The sequence below is a fragment of the Sinocyclocheilus rhinocerous genome, unplaced genomic scaffold, assembly GCF_001515625.1.
Source record: "Sinocyclocheilus rhinocerous isolate Xijiao unplaced genomic scaffold, SAMN03320098_v1.1 scaffold2836, whole genome shotgun sequence".
NCBI lineage: Eukaryota > Metazoa > Chordata > Actinopteri > Cypriniformes > Cyprinidae > Sinocyclocheilus > Sinocyclocheilus rhinocerous.
The window spans coordinates 163,152-188,105 of record NW_015665101.1 but is presented as its reverse complement, the minus strand read 5'-3'; the positions used below and the strand labels follow the sequence as shown (position 1 = coordinate 188,105).

Below are 24,954 nucleotides of genomic sequence, written 5' to 3'. Positions count from 1 at the left end.
TTTACAGTGCATACATTTTACAATTTTATTTAGCACAAAAAATAAGAATCTACTACTAACGTACTCGTATTTAAGTATTGTTTAGTGCATTCAGGTATACTTTTTTTATTTTTTTTACCTGGGTCACTATATTTATGTATCTGCCCTGAAATTGCTTAAAATAGTGTTTTTTTCAGTCAGAGGGAAATTAATCATTGCCATTTTATCTACTTATACAAAAGTTAAACTAAACTAATGTCATCTTGGATTTTGAATTTTTATATATTTTCCTTGTAAAATGTTGTTGGTTTAGTCATTTTTTTTGTGTGTGTGTTTTGTCATTTATTAGTTATTTTTTATATGTCTATATAGTTTTTAAATTAATTTTTATATATCAATTTAGTTGCTCTACTGAAACTAAATGAAAGTTATGTTTAAGTTAAACTCAACTAACATAAGAAATGAAATTTTATTTTTAAATTTTAAATTTATCTTAAATTTTCATTTTAATTTTAGTTAAAGGCTTAGTAATTTTGTTGTGTTTTTTGTTTTATTTTTTCCTTTTTTTAAGTGTGCCTATATAGCTATATATTTTTTATTTTAGTTTTGATCAAAATTAAAATGAGAAACATTGCTTAGGAAACTATCTGAAATAAAATAAGTTGGATTTTTAAGATTTATTTTATTTCAAGCAACAAACATGTTTTTCATGGTTTTAATTTTAGTTAACTATAATAACCCTGATATGCAACAATATAGCAATGCACATGAATAAACATCAATTGTTACCTTAAGAGACATTTTAATAAGCCATTTTAATATATTACAAATGCCACTTTTTATTTAAATGACCGATGTTTAAACCAGAGACATATAGATGAGTATTGTGTTTACCGTTCCAGATGAATTTGAGGGGTTTTGCAGCTGAATCAAGTGAATGATTGAGTTTGAATCATTCAGTCATGAAGTAACCAGAGGCTGAACAAACAGATGGAGGAGAAGGAGCCAAGCAAGATCCTGATTTATCTGAGATTATGGGCAGTTTGGTGAAGATAAGATGGACGTCTGTGACTCCTGGGTTTATGGAGTTGGAGGTGAAAGCTGTGTGAGCTCAGCTGGACGGAGAAACACTGGATTGATGAGAACATATTTTATGCAAACAAATCGCTAATCACTTTCTAATGTACTCATGTTTTCTAATAACAAAACAAAATCACAAGTGTGTACTTTTAAAAAGAGAACATCATGTCATCATTATTTCTCAAAGTGTTGCAGGCTAAAACAACAGCAGCTCCATCTTCATCTTCTACAGCTCAGTGCTAAAAGGTCAAGGTTTGGCTGGTTAGTATGACCTGGTTAGGTGCTGCTGGCAGAATTCATAACTACACCATTTTGATTCCAGAAAGCATCATACTGATTCTGTTGCACAATGAAGCTCTTCAAGTGGCACGCTCCTTTCCATAAGATTGTGTAAATTAACCGGTTCACAAAGAAACGATTCACAAATTCAGTCCTCTTCTTTCCTAATAGCTTTTTAGAGAGAATATTTAATGCACAGCTGATTATCAGTCAACACAGATGGGTAACAACATTGTAAATCAAGTAAAAAAAAGTTGTAACTAAAACAAAGCTTGTTCTAGTACATTTTACATGAAAACACTATTTAGGTCTTTCTACATAAAAATTCCATGTTTAATTCAATGTGTTAATTTCTTTGTAATTACTTGTGAAATTTACTAGCAATATCTGAGTGAAAATTGTTTAAAGCAAATCCTACACCATTTTTTTTTTCTGGGCAAAATATATTTAAAATATTTCACAATTTTTTATTTTCTTTTATTTTATATATATATTTTTTTACTATTTATATTTTTTTTAATATATTTTCAAAAATATGCAAGAAATTGCCAAATATTTTGGTAGAATGAAGTATATTTTAGCAAATATATAAATATTTTTTGTATAATATTTAAAAAGGTTTTGTTTTTTTTGCGCCAAAAGGGAAAAACATTTCTGAGGCTTAGAAATATTGCTGTGATAATTATATATCTCACAACACACTGGTTTGGTGTAGAAATCATTTTCACTCAGAAATTGCAAGTAAATTTCACAGTTAACTACAAATAAATGGCAATTAACACATTGAATTAAACATGAAATGTTTAAGTAGAAAACCTGAAACAGTATGTTCTTTTAAAACGTAGCATTTGTATATTTGTAATTTGAAGTTCTTTTTTTTTCCACCGAATGGATTTACTTTTACAGTAAGAAAACCGTTTTCAGTCCAGTGGTCATTTCCATGTTTATTTTATTTAAGCCCAAATAAGAAGATTATGAGTAACTGGCATAAAACATGAGCGCTTTATAATATTTCAGGTAAAAACAATGTATCTGCAATCCTGTAATTAATCATATAGCTATACAGTTCAGCCAAGTGTGTGTTTGATTTCCTCACATTTCTAACACATTGAATTAAACATGAAATGTTTAAGTAGAAAACCTGAAACAGTATGTTCTTTTAAAACGTAGCATTTGTATATTTGTAATTTGAAGTTCTTTTTTTTTCCACCGAATGGATTTACTTTTACAGTAAGAAAACCGTTTTCAGTCCAGTGGTCAAACATGAGCATAAACATAAACATAAAACATGAGCGCTTTATAATATTTCAGGTAAAAACAATGTATCTGCAATCCTGTAATTAATCATATAGCTATACAGTTCAGCCAAGTGTGTGTTTGATTTCCTCACATTTCTTCACAGTGCTGTAAGTATTTCATTATTAATGTGAGAGATGTTTCTTATGAAAGCCTCATGGAAGCAATTACTGTATGACAACAAAAGAAATGACCTTGTTTTGTTGGGCTGTTGTCATGCAGTAAAAGCTCGTCAGAGACTCGTTTGGTCATTTTGATTTGAACAAGCTGCCATTCGCTCACGACTGACCTGAACACACAACGGAAAACGTGTGTGTGTGTGTGTGTGTGTGAGTGTGTGTGAGTGTGTGAGTGTGTGTGAGTGTGTGAGTGTGTGTGAGTGTGTGAGTGTGTGTGAGTGTGTGAGTGTGTGTGAGTGTGTGAGTGTGTGTGAGTGTGTGAGTGTGTGTGAGTGTGTGAGTGTGTGTGAGTGTGTGAGTGTGTGTGAGTGTGTGAGTGTGTGTGAGTGTGTGAGTGTGTGTGAGTGTGTGAGTGTGTGTGAGTGTGTGAGTGTGTGTGAGTGTGTGAGTGTGTGTGAGTGTGTGAGTGTGTGTGAGTGTGTGAGTGTGTGTGAGTGTGTGAGTGTGTGTGAGTGTGTGAGTGTGTGTGAGTGTGTGAGTGTGTGTGAGTGTGTGAGTGTGTGTGAGTGTGTGAGTGTGTGTGAGTGTGTGAGTGTGTGTGAGTGTGTGAGTGTGTGTGAGTGTGTGAGTGTGTGTGAGTGTGTGAGTGTGTGTGAGTGTGTGAGTGTGTGTGAGTGTGTGAGTGTGTGTGAGTGTGTGAGTGTGTGTGAGTGTGTGAGTGTGTGTGAGTGTGTGAGTGTGTGTGAGTGTGTGAGTGTGTGTGAGTGTGTGAGTGTGTGTGAGTGTGTGAGTGTGTGTGAGTGTGTGAGTGTGTGTGAGTGTGTGAGTGTGTGTGAGTGTGTGAGTGTGTGTGAGTGTGTGAGTGTGTGTGAGTGTGTGAGTGTGTGTGAGTGTGTGAGTGTGTGTGAGTGTGTGAGTGTGTGTGAGTGTGTGAGTGTGTGTGAGTGTGTGAGTGTGTGTGAGTGTGTGAGTGTGTGTGAGTGTGTGAGTGTGTGTGAGTGTGTGAGTGTGTGTGAGTGTGTGAGTGTGTGTGAGTGTGTGAGTGTGTGTGAGTGTGTGAGTGTGTGTGAGTGTGTGAGTGTGTGTGAGTGTGTGAGTGTGTGTGAGTGTGTGAGAGTGTGTGAGTGTGTGTGTGTGAGTGTGTGTGTGAGTGTGTGAGAGAGTGTGTGTGTGTGTGTGTGTGTGTTTGAGTGTGTGTGTGTGTGAGTGTGTGTGTGTGTTACGTTATTCTGAGATTATGAGCAGAACTGAGTCTGATCTCTCTGGAGGGCGAATGCTTCGTTTTTAACCCTATTAACCCTTTGATACGTGCATTTATAAGCCTCTAAATGATCAAACTTTGTTGTTAAACCTGTTTCACTCAATCTCCTCACGTCTTCTGTCTCTGATTGAGAGTTTAGAGTGTTTTATACAGTCAAAGCTCTTTTAGAGTAATTGTAGAAACTCTTCTCGTGTCAAATCTTGACTGATTTTGATTAAGTAAAGGTCAGAATAACTGCAGTAATATCTCCAGATGAACACTTACTGGACTGAAGCAGCTCAGCTTTACTTGATTCTCCATCAATCATGTTTTAGAGTCTCAAATCTGATCCTCAGGATCTTTTGAGGAGCGTTTGTTTCCAGAAGCTTTACTTTCACTGTTCCTCAGCGGAGGAATGATCTTCACAAGCCTCCAGAACATCTCACATCTTCTGAGGAGCCTTTATTTCTTCAGATCACTGCATTATATGTTTGGAGCACTTGACTTTAAAACACAACATAATAATGAGTGGAAAAAATGTGCTGACAGTGAATCTGGAGCTCAGTGAGTCTCTAATGAATCTCATTTATGATCACAGCCTTCACACATTCATGATCGCTGCCCTGCATTTTAATAAAACTACAGAAAAATCACAAAGGACAGCTCTTTATGTCTCAATGGGTTCCCTCAAATAGTAAATATATAAATAATTTTTTTGTCTCAACTGTTTCTCTCAAACAGCAAAAATGTAAAAAATAATTATAAATAAAAAATAAAATTCTAAAAAAAAAAAAAAACTAGTACTACTACTAATAATAACAATAATTCCTTTTCTCAATTATTTCTCTCAAACAGCAAAAAATAAAACAAATAAATAAAAACATGAATAAAAACAATAATACATTTGTGTCTTAGTTGTTTCTAAGACACAAATTCTTTGTCTTTATGTAACTGTTTCACTCAAACAGCAAAAAATTAAAAATTAAACTTTTTATTTAATAAAAAACATTTAGAGTAAATAAAACATTTTACGAATCGTTGCCTGAAATGTTTCTCTTAAACATCAAAAAAAAAAAAAAAAAGTGTTTTTTGTGTGTCTTGTTCTCGTGCTAGATCTTCAGTTTAGCCAGAATCTCGTTCCGTCTCATTATCAGGAGATCTGACACTTGATCCGCGGCGTGACCTTGTTCTGCTCAGAGGTCGACTGAAGAAATCACTGCTCTGAACTAAATGTGCATCAGAGTTTCCATTAATAACAGAGAACGTCTCCGCTGACCGGAACATCTGACCCCGAAACTCATTTAGAGCTTCATTTCTATTGTTTTATGAGCTGCGGAATCAATCAGTAAATGACACGAGAGCCCCTCGAATCATCAGAGAGACTCAGCTAATTAAAGACAGAAAACAGAACAGATGAACGTCAGTCTTTCAATCAGTTCATAGACAGCTTGTTTCATTTTAAACCATAGTCATTTCATATTGTTTTATTTTATTATTTTATTGTATTTTATTTTAGAATGTCAGTCAACAGCATATTAAATTTGACATACTATACTAAATTTTTTGGCATTTAATTTTAGAATGCCAGGGTCATCAGCATATTTAATTTTACACCATATACTTATTTTATTTTAATATTTTATTTCATTTTAGAATATCAGGGTCATCCGCATAATTAATTTTACACCATATACTTATTTTATTTATTATATATTTTATTTTAGAATATCAGGGTCAAAAGCATATTTAATTTTACACCATATACTAATTTTATTTTCATATTTTATTTCATTTTAGAATATCAGGGTCAACAGCATATTTAATTTTACACCATATACTTATTTTATTTATTATATATTTTATTTTAGAATGTCAGGGTCAACGGCATATTTAATTTTACACCACATTATTTTATTTTAGTTTAGTTTAGTTTAGAATGCCAGGGTTATCAGCATATTTAATTTTACACTATATTATTTGATTTTATTATTGAATTTTAATTTATATTATTTTAGAATTTCAGGATTGTCAGCATATTTAATCTTAAACCATATTATTTTATTTTATTTTATAATGTCATGGTCATCAACATATGCAATTTTACACCATATACTAATTTTATTTATTTTATTTTATAATTTCAGGGTCAACAGCATTTTTAATTTTCATGTACTGATTTTATTTATTTATTTTGGTGCTTATCCTGTTTTCTAAACGTTTAACATATTTCTAAGATAAAAGCAAGAAACTGATTTTTTTTATTTCATAAAATGTAATAATTTTTATTAGTCTGTTGCGTCCAGTTCTGTTTGACGGCTCCTCCATCAGTCACATGACCTCTGAACGCTGCAGGTGTCTCTCATACGTTTCTGTTCTTCACAGCACTTAAAGAAGCACGTCTCTGTTGAGAAATCTCAAGGTTTCTCCTTCATTCCTGCAGACAGCGTGCATCGGCTCACTGTTAGTGCATCCAGATGTGCAGCTCGTCAGCCCATCATTTCTTCTCGTTTAACCCAAACAAATGGCTTGCACATGGGCCAGCGTTCAAACACTTGACACGGCGCTTCAGCGTGAAGCAGAGCAGACGTCAGATTGATTTATGGCCATTCCTCTGTGATGAGCACAGAGCAGACGTCACTAACCAGACAAACCTTCACAGAGACAAATGCACTCGGCAGAACACGAGCTCACATTCACACCGTCATCCATCCGTCTTCTTTAAACCTGATCTCTGTGCTGCTACCTGACAGATGTATCAGTGCAATGGAGAAGAGAATATCATGGAATAAAAAAATAAAACATAATTGCAACATATCTCACACACACACACAAAAAGAAAAAAACACACAATTACTAAAACTTTATATAAAATTAAAACAAAAATAATTCAAATAAAAACTAATTTAAACTATTAATTAGAACCTTTAAAAAAATCATGAAAAATATATAGAAATTTGAAAAATGACATAAAACACAACAAAATTACTAAAACTTTACATAAAATTATTACAAAAATGATAAAAAATTAAAACGAATAAAACACAAACACTATTTACAGAAATAATAAAAATGGCAAAAATACAACAACATTACTGAAACTTTACCTAAAATTATAGCAAAAATAATAAAAATAAAAACTAATTTAAAATATTAATTAAAACTTTATTAAAAAAGTAGAAAAATATAGAAAATATAGAAATAAGAATGGCAAAAACACAACAAAATTACTAAAAGTTTACCTAAAATTAAAATGAAAATTGTAAAAATAAAACCTAATTCAAACTATTAATAAAAACTCAAATGAAAATTCATAAGAACTGTATATAAATTATAATAAAAATCCCCCCCCCAAACAAAACTAAAACTTTACCTAAAATTATCATAAAAAATGATCAAATAACTAGTTCAAATAATTAATAAAATCTGAAATAAAAATTCATAAGAACTAAATATGAAGTAGCAAAAAAACACAACAAAATTGCTAAAACTTTACCTAAAATTAAAACAAAAAATCATGAAAAATTAAAAAATAATTAAAATTATTAATTAAAAAATGTAAAAAATCTGAAACTATGTTTAGAAATTATAAAAGGAATGGCAAAAACACAAAAAAAAATGCTTCAAATTTACCTATAATTGTGATGAACATTAAAAAAATAAAAATGAATTCAAATTATTAATAAAAAATAAATTACAAATTCATTAGAAATTCTGAATTTAGAAATTGTGAATACAAATTTAAAAAATGGCAAAAATCACAATGTCCGGATAAAATCACATGTAACTAGGCTCTATCCTATGGAAGCCTGTCTCCTCCTCGGGATAAAAAATAACCTCTGCATGTCTCAGAGTGCCAGATGAGTCATGAATATTTGCTGCATATTTGAGAAAGTGATTTAAAGTGTAGTGGTCTGTAGCTACAGATGAGCTCAGCGCTACAGACGCCGCTCTCATTTCATGCCGTCTTTAACTCATAACTGACCTGCACCAGTCACGCTTTCTCTGAGTTTATCTGAATTCATATATTTCCTGCATATAAACAAGAAACCGAAGCGCTGAACTCTCGTATAAACGTTTCCCATGAGGCCTAGCGGCTGGCAGACCACTCCACGGGACCTGTTCTTGTGAAGTTCAGCGGATCTTACAGATGTTACAATCATTACAGCGTCCGCAGCTGCTGTAAATGTCAAAGCGTGACGTGTGATCGGGGACAGAAATCCACCAATTCACATAAACATGAGTGAACACTAGACAGAGCTTCTGATGGGACACTTCACTGTGTTCTCACTAGTGCTCATGATGGGGATTCCAACAGACCCCAACCCGAAGAATTATGATTCATACAGACATGAATGATTCTTCAATGGGGAAAAACTCCAGAAGATGTGGAGGAACCAGATTAGGGTTATTATAATTAAGCAAAACTAAACTTTAAAATAAAATAAAATAAAATAAAAACAAATATTGTTAAATTTTCTTTTAGTTTAACTTGATAAAATAAAAAATTCTTAAAAAGTATATGTATAAAAAAATTTAAATGATAATTATTAAAATAATAATTAATAAAAAATTGAAATAAAAAATAAAATAACTCTATATGTATAAATAATAAAAATGGCAATACAAAAACAACAAAATTACTAAAACTTCACTAAAAATAAAAATGAAAATTATACAAATAAATGCAAACTATTAATAAAAACTGAAATTTAAAAAAATCATAAGCACTGTATAAAAGTAATGAAAATAAAAAATGGCAAAATTACTAAATCTTTATTTAAAATTAATATTAAAATTATGCAAATAAAAACAAATTCAAACTATTAGTAAAAACTGAAATAAAAATTCATATGAAGTACATATAAAAAAATAATAATGGCAAAAAACAACGCAAATTTACCCAAATGAAAATGAAAATGACAACAACAAAAAAATATATAAAATAATAATAATACTAATAAAAACTGAAATAAAAATTATTAAAACTATATATAAAATATAACAGCAAAAAAATAAAAAAAACACAGCAAAATGATCAAAACTTTACCTACATTTAAAATAAAAATTATAAAAAATAAAAACTAATTCAAACTACTAATAAAAACTGAAAGAAAAAATTTAATAAAACTATATCTAAAATATAATATTAAACCTATATGGAACTTTTCAAACTATTAATAAAAACTGAAATAAAGTCATAAGAACTATATCTGAAAGAACAAAAAAAATGTTTTTAATACATAATTTACAAATAATTAATTAATAAAGAAACTATAATAGTATCTCAATGATACAAAAATAACACTGAACCAGACTCCACATGAACAATAAATGTAAAATAATTTTAATGTGTTAGAAAGACAACGTAAAAGAAGTAAAATAATGAATTTACTCGTAAAGCTGATTAATTTGTGTTCATTAAAGTCTATCATAAGCAGCAGGAGCCGTGGAGCAGAAAGAGAAAGAAACAGCTTGCTTTTAAATCATAAAGCTTCCCATAAATGAAGAAAATAACAATGTGTTAAGAAAATGGCCAAAAATCTCTAAATGTTCGCAAAAACAACTTCGTTTTTTACGAGCACTTCCGAGTCTGGTTCCAAGAAAGCTTTTTATTAGATTTTTCCCCCCAGTCAGTTTTCCTCCAGAAACTCATTTAATATTTCATAAAGCGTATCGATATCAGCAGTCACTGGCAGCAGCAGAAACCCGTTTGTCTCTTAAAGCTGGAGCAGATCATCTGGGAATGTGGGATCCGTTTCATGACTCTTTACAGACTCAGCGGGAAACATAAAAACCTGCGCTTTACTGCACAAACTCCATCAGAGAGATTATGATTAACGCTCAGACGATGTTAACCAACCTCCTTCTGTCCAGATAAGACAATAATCGATCACCTGGAGCACAAATCTGTCCGGAAAACACGGAGCAAAGCTGGAAAGAGTTGATGTGAATCAGCTCCCTGTGGATTTGTTTTGAATGACAACATTAAATAGACTCTAAAGTTCAGATTCTGGACATCTGACTGCATCTCACACTTATAAAGCACCTCATAATTAACCAAATTAATCCGGTTTATCAAAGTACAGTCTTAATTTTTCACTCTTTGACTTTGACACACTTATGATTGCATGCAGTCATTCGTTTGAAGTGTTTCATAATGTGAAGCTGTTTTTACACTGACTTCATTCTGCTATTGTGCAATTTATATATGTTTTTAAAAGCATACAAATAAATTATTTCACACGTTGACACTCGATATGAAAAAGACACGCAATAAAATAGATGCAATAAAATAGCATCATAAAAATGACCTCCATGTTACTAAATAAAATAAATCCAAAACATTCAGCCAGTAGTTTGAGTGTTGAGTCTTTTTACATTTGTGTTTCATAATGTGATGCTATTTTTACACTGATTTCATTTATTTAATATTAGTAATCTGCAAATTACCATTTGACATTTAATTTAATATTTATTTACTTTAATATTTAAGTTTTAGCATTTAATATTCAATTTGTTTTTAAATGCAAATGAAAAATAATTTCACACTTTTTGCTTAATTTGACACTTAATATTAAAATTACACAATGAAATGGCATTATAACATAAATATACAAATAAATGGCATTATAAAAAGATAACATATAATAAAAAAAAAATAAACCATGGAGTCAATAATTTGACCATTTTAAGTCTTTTTAAACTTATGTGAAGCTGTATTTATACTGATTTCATTCAATATTAGTATTCTGCTAATTGTAATATTAATACATTTAATATATTTTAATTACAGTTTTTCTCAATTGCTTAAACACATTTCTTGAAACTATGCCTCGTATTCTCAAAACAGTAAACAAATCCATAACGTCTCACCCAATTCCCCAAACATCTTAGTGTTTCCACCTGGGTAATTGTTTGCTAATTGAGCTCAAGCTGTGCTGACTTGAGTGAACAGTATTGAATGCTAGTGCTTTTTAAATGACCACATGGTGTAAGCACTGAGAAATGTAGGGATTTGTGTGTAGAGTTTTGCAGTAACAGTTCACCAAATCTGACTCATGTGTTAAAGCAGGGGAATAGTGTTTATAGTTCAGCAAAATGGGTGTGCTTTTTGAAAAATGGCGTTATGGTTTTGAAATTTTAGTTCAAAAGCCTGGTTATAGTGTTTTAGCAATCGAGAAAAACTGTAAATATTTAATTTAATGTTTAATTAACATTTATTTTATTTTATTTAATATAAAATTTTTAGCATTTAATATTTCATTTATATTTAAATGCACATCCATTAATAATGTCACTTTTTGCTTAATTTGACATTCAATATGAAAATTACACAATAAAATAAATTTTAAAATGGCATTATAAAATGACTTTTATGTAATAAAAATAAAATTAGTCCAAAGCATATATTGTCATTAGTTTGATTGTATTGAGTCTTTAAACTCAAGTGTTTCATAATGTGAATCTGTTTTCATTAGTTTAATATTAGTAATCTTCAAATTAGTATTGTATATATTTAAATGCACACAAATAAATAATTTCACACTTTTCACACTTGCATAATTTGACACTCAATATCAAAATGACAAAATAAAATAAATAAATGGCATCCAAACATATGGCATTCATGTTAAAAAATTAAATACATTCAAAGCATATAGTGATTTGAGTCTTTTTAAACTCAAGTTTTTCATAATTCATAAATTAATTAATTTACTATGAATCATCTGATGATTTCTGATGCCAAAACTGTCATTTCCATGCATTATTTTAGTATGTTATGAGATATATAATTTCCACTACATTGCATAGCATTTCATACATGCTAAATGCACAAAATTAAATGATTTAAAAAATAAAATAAAATAAATATTAATTGGAAATTACATAAAATAAAATAAAAATATTATTTTCAAAGCAAAATAAATGGCATGATAAAAAATGACTTTTGCTTATGACTTTTGGCCCGTTCTGCAGAATTGGTGCAAACTGCTGTCCCACAACCAAAAAACACACTTAAAAAGCATTTAAGTAATTAAATCTTAGATGTTTATTAAGATCCTTCTATTATCTATAGAAACCCATAGTAATATTTAAAATATTAGTAAGCTTAATATATATAAAATCATCATTTATTGGGTACTTTCAATTGGGAGGTTGCTGTCCTGAACCCTAACCCCTAATAATTTCTTTAATAACTTGAAAACGATATTGAAATAATTTTTGTATTTTTTTTCCATTGTTGTTTTTAAAAGTATCTTTTTGATTCTTTTAAAAAGTGAAGTTAAAAAATATTTATTTTATATTTTCTTTGTAAATTATGAAACCTTATGTTTAAAAAAAGTGTCCCGCATTTTTCATGTCACTACCGAAACACTGTATGTTTTAGTCCATTGGCCGAGACTGATTTTAACTAAACCCATAAATTTATGATCAGGAAATATTCCTGTGTCACTCTCTTTCATAGCTACAAGGTGTGAGCAAATAGGTCCCATCATTTTGAGGTAAATGTGTTCAAAAGTCTGAAAAATCTGTGTAACTTTAAGGAACGTCACAACCGAACACCTTTTTGTTTCTGCAATTAAGCACACTTTTTTTGAGTGTTATTCCATAACATTTAGTTTTTATATGTATGCCACTGTTCAGAACTGTGCCAGCTAACCATGTGCTGATTAGCATCTTTGAGCTAGGTTCAAAAGTATCTAAAATTGTCACTACCGTAACATTTGGTGGAGTTTCGGTAGTGACATCTTTGGGTTTTTTTTGGGTGTTATCTACGGTGGCAGAGAAGTGCAAAACAAATCACAATTCTGAAAACAAAATAACAAATTACAAACGCAAATGCAAATCTAAAAAACAAAATAACAATTCAGAAAACACAACAACAATTCCGAAAACATTATAACAAGTCAGAAAACACAACGACAAATCCAAGTATAAGTCTCTGCGGACCAAAAAGAGGGAGTTTCTCAAACGTTCAATGTCATTTTCATCTCATCTAAATTATAATGCCTGAATACTGCCTGATAAAGTAGAGTTTATGAGAGCTGCGCAGCTTTTGTGTACAGCTGTTACGAGGGAAACCGTTCCAAAAGCGCCTCCTACTGGCAGAGAATCAATTTGCATGTTCAATAAGGCCATTTTCTACTTTTGAACTGTGTTTTAATGCTGTTGGATATAACTCGTTTAATTTTCCTAATAAAAAGACGGTTCAACTCTTAATATTTTGTATTTATATTCTCCCCTTTAAATTCTCTCCGCCCCACATAAACAATCCTAATTTAACACCTCTGCCTGTTTTTATTTTTTTGCATCCCCATTTGCTCAAATAGCAAAAGAAAAACCCACAATAGTATTTTCACGACTTATAAAAAGAAGAAAAATTAGAGAGATACTGATAACGCAGTCAGAAGAGAGAACTGTCAAATTTACATCACTCCCAGATGCTGTAGAAACACCCTCGCAATAGTGTTAACTAGTTTTTTTGTATTCTGATTCAAAGGTAATATAATACGGAGTACAGTGATGTAAATGTATGCATATTTATCTGAAAACAAAATACCAAGTCAGAAAACACAATGACAAATCTGAAAACAAAATACCAAGTCAGAAAACACAATGACAAATCCAAGTATAGGTCTCTGCGGACCAAAAAGGGGGCGTTTCTCAAACGTTCAATGTCATTTTCATCTCATCTAAATTATAATGCCTGAATACTGCCTGATAAAGTAGAGTTTATGAGAGCTGCGCAGCTTTTGTGTACAGCTGTTACGAGGGAAACCGTTCCAAAAGCGCCTCCTACTGGCAGAGAATCAATTTGCATGTTCAATAAGGCCGTTTTCTACTTTTGAACTGTCTTAATGCTGTTGGATATAACTCAATTCGTTTAATTTTCCTAATAAAAAGACGGTTCAACTCTTAATATTTTGTATTTATATTCTCCCCTTTAAATTCTCTCCGCCCCACATAAACAATCCTAATTTAACACCTCTGCCTGTTTTTATATTCTTTTGCATCCCCATTTGCTCAAATAGCAAAAGAAAAACCCACAATAGTATTTTCACGACTTATAAAAAGAAGAAAAATTAGAGAGATACTGATAACGCAGTCAGAAGAGAGAACTGTCAAATTTACATCACTCCCAGACACTGTAGAAACACCCTCGCAATAGCGTTAACTAGTTTTTTTTGTATTCTAAATTCAAAGGTATTATAATACAGAGTACAGTGTTGTAAATGTATGCATATTTTTTATTCCATAGTAAGGGCAATTCATACAATACATTTAAACTGAGCTACTTTAAGACCATCTCCGAACATTCTACCACTACTCTGCTGTTCTACCTGTATACCTTGATTGACAGATGTCTCGTCCAATCAGCAGTGAGTAATCTATTCTCAAACCAATGGCGCTGTCTCAAACTATACCTACCTCTTCCGGTTTGTCTGATTTGTCGTTGTGTTTTCTGACTTGTTATAATGTTTTCGGAATTGTTGTTGTGTTTTCTGAATTGTTATTTTGTTTTTTAGATTTGCATTTGCGTTTGTAATTTGTTATTTTGTTTTCAGAATTGTGATTTGTTTTGCACTTCTCGGCCACCGTAGTTATCCCATAGAATTGTCACTACCGAAACAGTACTAAAACTGTACTAAAATTTTGTTTATTTCCCCCAAATATGAGGATTGTGCGTTCCCTTTTGTCACTACCAAAACAATGATGACATGTTTCGGTAGTGACAAAAGGGAACAAACTTTTAGTACAGTTATTTTTTAAGTATGTTTTAGTAGTGTTTTAGTATGCGAGTTAAAATTCAGTAATGTGATCTGGTCGCTACCAAAGCATTACTGTCACTACCGAAACATGGGATGTTTTGTCAAAAATAAAATATACTGAATGATCAACTAAGATGTTATGATTCAATCTATATTCAAACTAATGAATCCTTAACTTTGAAATCAGTATGATCAACGTTTTGCCTTTTACAAAGAACATTTGGATTCAAAATACAACAAATCTCATAAATTACAGTTGAATTATTGTTAAAAATTTAATTGTTATTGATTTACCTCTGAGAAATGTTTAATAAAATAGCAAAAAAAAATGTATTTACAATCTAGATGTAACCAAGATCTTAATAGGTCAATATAACCCTTCTAATTAAATTATTATTACTGTGTTTCGGTAGTGACAAATTTGGGGAGAGAGCAAATATCCCAAAACTTTCTAAAAATACAATATCAGAATTAAATGCACAATTACTAGAAATGTTTACCTTGGATATTATACAATTTGCATACATACACATTTTGGGAAAAATACTTTTTTTTCAAGACGTTTCCAACTCTTCTGTAGAATGGCCTATATTTACTCAAAGCCTCTGTAGAAAAATCTAAATGTAAAACTAATGATGAATGAAAGCCCATGTTGGCTCTTTTCAGCTCTGCGTTGTGTTTAGATATGAGACTGAACGCTGCGGTGAGGGACTGATTGCAGACGTGAGTGTGAGTGTTTCCATCCGTTCCTCTGCTTTATGTGCGTCTCTATTACACTGGGAAGGGCATTTATCATGTTTAGAGGAGCTGTGTGTCTGTGTCACTGTAAGAGTGTTACTCTATCAGATCTCAGACAAACGTTCAGTGTTCAATACATCATACAGCAAACGGCTACAGCAGCTCTGGACAATATCAGCATCATTCACACAATCCCAAAGGCATGAGGAAAAACAGAGCGAGAGAGAGGAACATTAGAGGAGAATATCAGTGCACTGACCGTCTCTGAGCAGAAACCCTCATCATCTGTGCTGACCTGTTCTGATTGGTTCAGACGCTCCTGTCAATCAAACCAGCAGCCAGTGATTGAAGCTTCTGAATCCAAGACACGCCCACAGCTGTCTCTGAACAGTCAACACGGTCCTGTGGGACATTCATTAAAATTATGAATAATTAAAAGTATTTACGTATTTCTGCTATACAAAATGTTTACAGAAAATAATGGAACATGTTTTTTATTCTTTTACTTTTAAATAAAATTCATGATAAAAATTAAAGTTCTAAATAATTCATAATAAAGTGTATTTTTGCTGTGCAGAATGTTTACAGAAAATAACAGAACAAAATAGTTTATTAATTAATTACTTTTTTATATTTAAAATGACATTCATAATTAAAATTATTAAAACTAAATTAATAAATATGTATTTTTTGCTAGAAAATACATTTACAGAAAATAACACTAAAATATTGTTTTACTTATTCAGTTTTTCAACATTTTAAATGACATTAAAATAATAAAAATGATAATTAATAAATAAATAAAAATGTATTTTTGCTACACAGAACATTTACAGAAAATAAGAGAGCTAAATGTTTTTTATTTATCCTTTTTTGATAAATGGCATTCGTAATTAAAATAATAATTAATTAATTAATTAAATATGCATTTTTGCTATACAGAACATTTACAGAAAATAACAAAAGATTGTTTCACTTTTTTTGATACTGCAAATGGCATTCATATTAATTACAATTAGCATCAATTATTAAATAAAATGATTTATGTGCTTTTGCTATAAAGAATGTTTACAGAAAAGGAGATTTTTATTTCATCATATTATTATGTAATTAAATATGCATTAATTTGCATACATTTACAGCACATAAAACTGAACACTGGATAAAGTCAGGTTCATAATTCTTGTTTGATTTTGTTGTCATATTGGATTTAAAGGTTTTTCCAGAGAGGATTTTGGATTTCTCTTTTTATCACTCCATAAATTAGAAAATACTGTCACCACACAGAAAACAAACACATTTTCACCATGTTTAAGGTGTTAAATGTTCCTCAAGTGAATGATATGAACAAACCCTTAAAAGCCTTCAGAATATAGATATGAATAAAACTGTAAAGTCTGGTGTATGTAAGAGAAAAACCTCTACAGATGCAAATAGATAGTGTGCAATAAAATAAACACTTAAATGCATATCTTGCATGCTTTTTTCACTATTATGAACATGTTAGATATATTATGGAAGCAAAACACCTCAAAATTGTTCAGTGCATAAAAAAAAAAGTAGAACTCAAAACTCACATGAACTCTCAGCATCAGCTATTTCTGGATCTGGATATGAACACTTCATATTCTTCACGACTGTAATGACAACAGAAATGTGAGCAGTGCCTTCAGTGGTTTCTGATGCTGAACAGAGTTTCTCTCTTACATCAGACGTGATGTTTACATGAGTCTGAAGTTACTCTACAGTATAGCAATGAATCAACATGAAATATTAAACCTCAGCATCAGTCAGTGAGGGGAACATGTTTAAAATGACACGCCATTTGTAAAACAGGCCGTTAATTTTTTTATTTATATCTACAAAAGTTTGGAGTATTTACAGTTTTTGAGAAAGACGTCTCTTCTGCTCACCAAGGCTGCATTAATTAAACCTTTGAAACATTATTACAGTTTAAAATATCTTCTATTTCTGTTCTATGTGAATATGTGTTAAACTGTAATGTATTTCTGTGATGCGCAGCTGTATTTTCAGCATCATTACTCCAGTCTTCAGTGTCACATGATCTTCAGAAATCATTCTAATATGCTGATTTGCTGCTCAAGAAACATTTCTGATTATTATCAGTGTTGAAAACAGTTGTGCTGCACAATATTTTTGTGGAAACGGTGATACATTTAATTTTTCTGGATTCACAGATGAATAGAAAGTCCAAAAGAACAGCATTTATTTGAAATAGGAATCTTTTGTAACATTGTAACATTTTTGCAACATTTTGTAACAAATGTCTCTACTGTCACTTTTGAACAATTTAATGCGTCCTTGATTAATAAAAGTATCTAATTTAGCTTTGATGCTTGTTTCTTGAGCAGCAAATCAGCATATTAGAATGATTTCTTAAGGATCATGTCACACATTTAAATAAGCTTCATGTTTATGGTCATAATATCTTGTTTTTAATAAATCATCACGTCTAGCACCTCAACGCCTCATTTCTATGTTTGAAACACATTGGCACATTATTTTCTCAGACTGTCTGAAATCTCACGACTTCCTTCACAAATGTCATACGGTTATGAATTTTACTCGTTATGTACATAAATATCTTCAGAACACTGAAAGCAGTTTCTAACCATATGTATGTTCACACACTAATAGTCATATTATTGTTCTATAATAACCCGTGCAAAGGCAGTGTTTACAGCAGTGCTTGAAAATAAAAAGGTATTCACGCATTGCACTGACACAACAGCTCCCACAAAACCACTGATTCTCATTTCGCTGAAGTTTCATTTGATAAAATAAATCACTCAACTTAAAACAATATATATATATAACAAACGAATAAAAGAATGAATAAATAAATAAAGGAATGAGTGAATGAATCATATATAAATAAATGAATGAATGAATGAATAATATATAAATAAAGGAATGATTTATTTTAATGGATTAATGAATGTATAATATACTGTATAAATAAAGGAATGAATGAATAATATATAAATAAAGGAATGAATGAATGAATAATATATAAATAAAGGAATGGATGGATGGATGGATGGATGGATGGAAGAATAATATACAGTGGGTACGGAAAGTATTCAGACCCCCTTAAATTTTTCACTCTTTGTTATATTGCAGCCATTTGCTAAAATCATTTAAGTTAATTTTTTTTCCTCATTAATGTACACACAGCACCCCATATTGACAGAAAAACACAGAATTGTTGACATTTTTGCAGATTTATTAAAAAAGAAAAACTGAAATATAACATGGTCCTAAGTATTCAGACCCTCTGCTCAGTATTTAGTAGAAGCACCCATTTGATCTAATACAGCCATGAGTCTTATTGGGAAAGATGCAACAAGTTTTTCACACCTCGATTTGGGGATCCTCTGCCATTCCTCCTTGCAGATCCTCTCCAGTTCTGTCAGGTTGGATGGTAAACGTTGGTGGACAGCCATTTTTAGGTCTCTCCAGAGATGCTCAATTGGGTTTAAGTCAGGGCTCTGGCTGGGCCATTCAAGAACAGTCACAGAGTTGTTGTGAAGCCACTCCTTCATTATTTTAGCTGTGTGCTTAGGGTCACTGTCTTGTTGGAAGGTAAACCTTCGACCCAGTCTGAGGTCCTGAGCACTCTGGAGAAGGTTTTAGTCCAGGATATCCCTGTACTTGGCCGCATTCATCTTTCCCTCGATTGCAACCAGTCGTCCTGTCCCTGCAGCTGAAAAACACCCCCACAGCATGATGCTGCCACCACCATGCTTCACTGTTGGGACTGTATTGGACAGGTGCCTGGTTTTCTCCACACATACCACTTAGAATTAAGGCCAAAAAGTTCTATCTTGGTCTCATCAAACCAGAGAATCTTATTTCTCACCATCTCGGAGTCCTTCAGGTGTTTTTTAGCAAACTCCATGCAGGCTTTCATGTGTCTTGCACTGAGGAGAGGCTTCCGTCGGGCCACTCTGCCATAAAGCCCCGACTGGTGGAGGGCTGCAGTGATGGTTGACTTTCTACAACTTTCTCCCATCTCCCGACTGCATCTCTGGAGCTCAGCCACAGTGATCTTTGGGTTCTTCTGAATGAATGAATGAATGTGTAATATATTGTATAAATAAAGGAATGAATGAATGAATAATATATAAATAAAGGAATTAATGAATGGATGGATGGATAGATGAATAATATATATATATATATATATAGAGGAATGAATGACTGAATTAATGAATAATATATAAATAAAGGAATGATTGATTGATTGAATGGATGAATGAATGAATGAATGAATGTGTAATATATTGTATAAATAAAGGAATGAATGAATGAATGTGTAATATATTGTATAAATAAAGGAATGAATGAATGAATGTGTAATATATTGTATAAATAAAGGAATGAATGAATGAATAATATATAAATAAAGGAATTAATGAATGGATGGATGGATAGATGAATAATGTAAATAAAGGAATGAATGAATGAATAATATATAAAGGAATTAGTGAATATATAATTAAAGGAATGATTGATTGAATGGATGAATGAATGAATGTGTAATATACTGTATAAATAAAGGAATGAATGAATGGATGGATGAATGAATAATATAAATAAAGGATTGAATGAATGAATAATATATAAATAAAGGAATGAATGAATGGATGGATGGATGGATGGATGAATACTAAATGAATGAATGAATGAATGCTATATAAATAAAGGAATGAATGAATGAATGAATTAATAATATATACATAAAGGAATGAATGAATCAATAATATATAAATAAAGGAATGAATAAATAAAAGGAATAAATGAACAGAAAGAAAGAGAGCGAGCTCGTGTAAATCCAGTGAAGCATGAGAGGTTTTCTGGGAGAGATTGTGATTGGCTGCAGTGTCTCCAGCTACAATAACTGATCTGAGTTTCTGAAAGAGCTTAAAACAACAAACTCCATCCGTTCTCAGAGTCTCGGAGAACAAACGCAAGCGCCGTCTGTTTTATTTGAGTTTGTGTTTCTCCGTCGCGTGTTAAGACTCTCGTAGGTGATGCATTATAATTATTTTATTTTATAATTGTGTTATTTTATAATCAGTACAGTCTCTGAGTTGCACAACACCAGATCTTTTGTGCTTTTCCACTAAAAACAGAGAAAGAGAGACGAGGGTCTGGAGCGAAGAGCAAAGCTGACATCTGTGTGGATTCAGAGAGCTGCCAAACATCTGACGCTGGCAATGAAGAAACATCAAAACCCACAGATCTTCATTTCCAACACAAGACGAGGAGAGAAGAGCAACACACTCAGATACCTGAACATGACAATATGTCGTTCTGACAAAAAGACTTTCAATGTTGTGTCAAGCTAAAAAGCTCACTTTAAAAACGCACAAATCCAGGACTTTAGGACCACCAGAATCCAGATCAGACCCACTGAAATCCAGCTTGAGACGCTGCTGTCTCCATCAGACCTCTGATAGCAACAGAAAAATACATAAAGCAATAAATAAAACAGGAAAGCATTAATGAATGAATGAATGAATGAATGAATGATTGATACATATATAAATGAAGACATAAATACATAAATATATAAAAAGGAATTCATGAGTATATAAAGGACTAAATACACAAATCATATAAATAAAGTAATACAAATTAAGCAATAAAAAACTTAAATAAGTATTTAAATACAAGAATACATAAAAATAAATAAATAAAGGATTAAATGAATATATAAATAAATGGATAAATGCATAAATACATAAAAAGGAATTAATGAATATATAAAGGAATAAAAACAAACAAATGGAAAAAGGAAATAAATAAATGAATATACAAATAAAGAAATAAATACTTAATACTTAAATATACAATTAACAGAACACATACATAAGTAAATAAATAAATTAAAAAATATATACACACAAACACAAATTATATATATATTTATAAACAAATAAGCAAAGTAATAATTTAATAAATTAATGAATATATAAATAAAGGAATAAATGAATAAAGGAAAAAAATGAATGAATGAATGAATGCACAAATGTTTAAATATATAAAACATTCATTAAAATAATTAAATGAATATATAAATAAAGGAGTTAATGAATGGATGGATGGACGAATGAATAAATGAATGAATGAATTAAACATTTATGAATAAATGAATGGATGGATGGATTAATAAATACTATAAAAATAAAGGAATGAATGAATGAATGGATGAAACCAAATAAATAAATAAATAATAAATATATTAATAATGGAATATATACATAAATATATACAGTAACTACATAAAAAATAAATGAATATGAATACATAAAAAAACAAATCACTAAAATAATTAAATGAATAGAATATATAAATAAATGAATAAAAGAATGAATGAATGATGGAATAAATATATAAATACATAAAATATTTAAATGAATAAATGAAATATATAAATAAAGGGATAAATAAAAGAATGAATAAGAAATAAACAAATAGGCCTTGTATTTTCTGCTAACTAAAAACTGAAAGAGATTGAATCAGTTCAGTTAGTTTTACACGGCATGGCAGATTTGTGTTTACATGCTCGTTTCATGTCAAGAAAACTCATTTCCAACCTGTGAAAGATGTATTTAATGAGTTCAGCCTCGTACCTTGTGTTTAATCCGGATGCTTTTGAGCGTGATTCATCCAGAGCCGGATCAAACTCTGGAAATAATGCCTGTGGAGAAAGTGAACTCAAGAACAGCCCTAATAGAGAACATGGACATGTTATTAATGTGAAAACATCCGAAGAAAGAAAGCCTATCTGGATCTGTGTGCGTCTGACAGTAATGGGCTTTTATGGGAGCCTCCTGCAGGCACTTACATGCATGAATATTTCAGATGAGGAAGAGGAACTTCCTTTAAACATCAATCAAGCTGCAGTCTCCTCAATTTCCGGATTCAGATCCGAGATGTCTGACGTGCAGCCATGTTTCGCCCTGGGCATGTGAAATTAATATTCCAGCCATGTGCACTCATGAGGGAAACGCTTAAACGTCCGCGTTGTTAATAACATTAGACACGGATATGAAACTCAGTAGCATGAGAGTAAAGGTCATGCACCGCACCGTCGCACATTTACAGCCAGAAACCACTGCAAAACCATTCATATTCACATTAGAGCAACAGGAAATAGGTTATGTAAAAAGATCAGTGTTACGAATAACTAAAAGCAACTAAAACTAAATGGTAGTAAAATCATAACTACAAAGAAACAGCAATTAACATTGAAATAAACCATTTATGAAGTAGAAAGACTGAAATAGTATTCTCTTGTAAAATGTACTCCAATAATCTTTTGTCAAAAATTAAAGTTTACATTTTTTTTATTTAATTGTATTTACTGTGTACTAACTTAATTTTAACTTTATTGGATTTTTTTTTCCATTTTAATTTAATGTTTTATTTGATTTTTTTTATTTTAGTTTAATGTTTTATTTTAGAATTCATTTTTACAGTATGCTAAATTTTAATTTAAGTTGATATTTTTAACTACATTTTTATTTTCTAGTGTAGTAACTTAATTTAAATTTATTTTTTTATTTTTGCATTGATTGTATGGTGTACTAACTTAATTGTAATTCTTTTTTTTTACAGTGTACCAACTTAGTTTTAATTTATTTTTCCATTTTAATTGTTTTTGTTAACTAATTTTATTTTATTTATTTTTTACAATGTACTAACTTAATTTTAATTTAATTGGTTATTTTTTATTTTTTACCCTGTACTAACTTAATTTGATTCTTTTTATTTTTTTTACTTAATTCTAATTTAATGTTTTTTTTTTTTATTTTTAGCGTACTAAATTTTAAATTAAGTTTTTAATTTTTTAATTATTGTTTTATTTTCTACAGTGTAGTAACTTAATTCTATTTTAATTTTTTTGCATTTTTTTTTACAGTGTACTAATTTTAATTTATTTGTACATTTTTAATTAGTAATTTTTTACCGCGTACCTTTTTTTTTACACTGTACTAAGTTAATTTTAATTTATTTTTTTATTTTTTTCATCTTAATTCCCAATTTTTTACAGTGTATTAAACAAACTACATTTGTCTGTTGGAAAAAAAAAAAACGATTATATTTCTTGTAACAAACAACAAATAATGGTATGTTAAAAACTCTTTTTGTCTTTCTCAAAAGCCACATTAGATCTATTATTATTATTATTATTATTATTATTATCTTTTAGCACATTGGTCAGCTGTTGTTGTGTTTAATTGCACTTTATAAATAAAGAAAGAAAATGTGCAAAAAGTCATTTTAGCAAGTCAGTGGTTCACCAAACCTCAAACTCCCCGAGCAGCATTTCACATCTTTTTGCAGCAAAATGAATGCAGTTTAGATATGTTTGTTTAATTATAATTACAAAGTAGGCTGTTGTTAGTTAACACGACAGCTGCTGGTTTCTGCTGAATCTGAAGGAAAGTGTGTGTCGTTTCTCTGCTTCTGACCCTGATGGATGTCATTAGTTAAAGCATGCATCACATTATCCTGCAGTGACAGTTAAACTCCGCGGAGGCTGATAAACGACGCTAACGATCACTTCAGTCACTTTCCAAACAAATCCGGCCTCTGCTGCTCCGCTGAAGACTTGTAATCACATGGAATAGAAATTATAAGAAAGAAGGGAGTCGTTCTTTCATTTGCACCAGTGACCTTTCACATTATACACCGTGAGCTGTCTATGCAGACAGGATTTTCAGAACTTATATAATGCATTTTTCATGTGTTTTCGGTTTTAACTAGCTAAATAAATATAAAGGAATAAAGAAATAAATTAATATTGTAATAATAATAATGATAAATGAATAATAAAAATAAAAGAATCAAATATAAAAACAAATAAAATAATAATTAAATGAATATTTCAAAAAACAAATATAAATGAATAGAATAAATGCATAAGTATATAAAACAAATAAATCAATCAATAATAGAACGATATAATAATAAAGGAAATAAAATAAATACATAAATACAAAAATAATAAAACAATAATCAAATTAGTATGAATAAATAATAAAACAATAATCAAATTAATATGAATTAAAAAATAAGTAAAACAAAATCTGACACAATGATGAGAACTTTACAGTAGTTGTAAAATTAACTTCTATTCACATTTCACATGTGCACATGTCCCTAAAAGGAATAAATAATTCACAAAAAAAAACAAAAAAAGGTCATTCTGTCATCACTCACTCAAGCTCAGGTCGTTCCAAATGTATTTATTTTGTAAAAAAACGTAGTTAGGCATGCAAGGCTTCTTCTTGTTTTCATCATTGTATAACTCAACAACTGCTTCTACTGTATGGAAAAGAACACATTTAAGGTCCGTTCACACCTAAAACCAAAGCATAATAATGTTTGGGTTTATTATAAGTGTACTGCAGTT

General features: G+C 30.6%; 1 long non-coding RNA gene across 1 annotated transcript; it reads right to left on the bottom strand.

Moving 5' to 3' along the window:
• Positions 1-544: 544 nt before the first annotated feature.
• Positions 545-16,734, bottom strand: LOC107731119 (uncharacterized). Its single transcript, XR_001638746.1, has 3 exons — positions 16,661-16,734; positions 6,513-6,518; positions 545-555 (listed from the first exon to the last, which is right to left on the bottom strand). It is a non-coding gene; the product is annotated as an uncharacterized LOC107731119 (long non-coding RNA).
• Between the last annotated feature and the right edge of the window lie 8,220 nt (positions 16,735-24,954).